Here is a 1286-nt window from a genome sequence, read left to right on the forward strand (position 1 = left end):
TCAGGTTGTGTACCTCTTCACATATCAGCTGTAAATCAAGTACTGTAAATACTGTAATACTGAATTTTAATCACTATAATTTTCTTTAGAGAACTTTAGTTTGAAACTAAACATGAAGTTCTTATTCCAGAGCTTTACTACCATTTTACAACAATGCAGTACTTCAGTACAACAGTGAGGTACTTTTACTAGAGTATCTTCATTTTCTCCTACTTGCCTATTGTACGTTTTAATTATCTATTTGTATAGCTTAACTTTGCATATTCATGTACATGATACTATAGTTGATGAGTAATCTACGATGTTTTAAAGAGGATATAGAGACTTTATTGATCCGAGGTGAAACTCACGCTAACTGCAGAGTCAAAGCTCCGCTTTTATTTTGGTGAAAGGAACTCAAATGTAGTGGAAAGCCTGTTGCAGTATAATTACTCCAAATGACAGTAACAAGTGCTCATCCCAGTTTAGAAACAGTAATGTTGTAGTATAATTACTCTAAATGACAGTTACTAGTACTCTATAATATATTACGTTGATTTGTCTCATGTTAGTTTGGAGTTCTGTATCTTTTCAAAATAAAAGCATGAAGTTCCTGTGAGAGTTTGTGGTCTTTCTGTTTAACTTTTAAAGTCAGTGAACTCCAGGATGGGGGGGGGGGGGGGGTCACTGAGGACTCTCTACTTGTTTGAGGCTATGAATATGCGTTAGGACCAATGACAGACAATATTGCTCTTGCACAAAGTCCTAGAAAAAAATGTAAACAATATTAAACCCCTTTCCTGAATATTTTAAAACAAAAGATTTGACAGAATGGTCGGAGAGTCTGCCGTACCTTCAAGTCATTTAGGTTTCATTCAGACCCGCAGCGTGATTTTAATGTCGTTATGACCGTTACTAGAAAAGGAAAAAACAAAAACAATACACTGAACATTTCTGTTACAGGTTTGATTAATGTCACGGTTCATAAGTACAATCATTACCTCAGCTCCAAGACTGAGTTCCTCTGAACATCTGAAATGACACCACCACTTTAAAAACAAGGAGACCTGTAATGGACAGGCCCATTAAAAGGGAGGTTTGGTTTTAAAAGTCCCTTTATTGGATCATTTTCAAATCACAGAATAACCCACAAACATAGACAAGAACAACAAACTTAACAAATACAAACAATACAAAAAGATGACAATGTTAGTCTGGATACTTCATGCTGTCTTCATGTTGCCCTCATGTTGCCCTCATGTTGTCCTCATGTTGCCCTCATGTTGCCCTCATGTTGTCCTCATGTT

At 36.1% G+C, this 1286-nt stretch overlaps 1 protein-coding gene across 1 annotated transcript in view; it reads right to left on the reverse strand.

Annotated features, from left to right (window-relative positions):
• LOC117939972 overlaps positions 1-1286 on the reverse strand; it is a 20124-nt gene that overhangs the window by 8122 nt on the left and 10716 nt on the right. The gene's annotated exons all lie outside the window — the stretch shown is intronic.

The sequence above is a fragment of the Etheostoma cragini genome, unplaced genomic scaffold (assembly GCF_013103735.1).
Source record: "Etheostoma cragini isolate CJK2018 unplaced genomic scaffold, CSU_Ecrag_1.0 ScbMSFa_1523, whole genome shotgun sequence".
NCBI lineage: Eukaryota > Metazoa > Chordata > Actinopteri > Perciformes > Percidae > Etheostoma > Etheostoma cragini.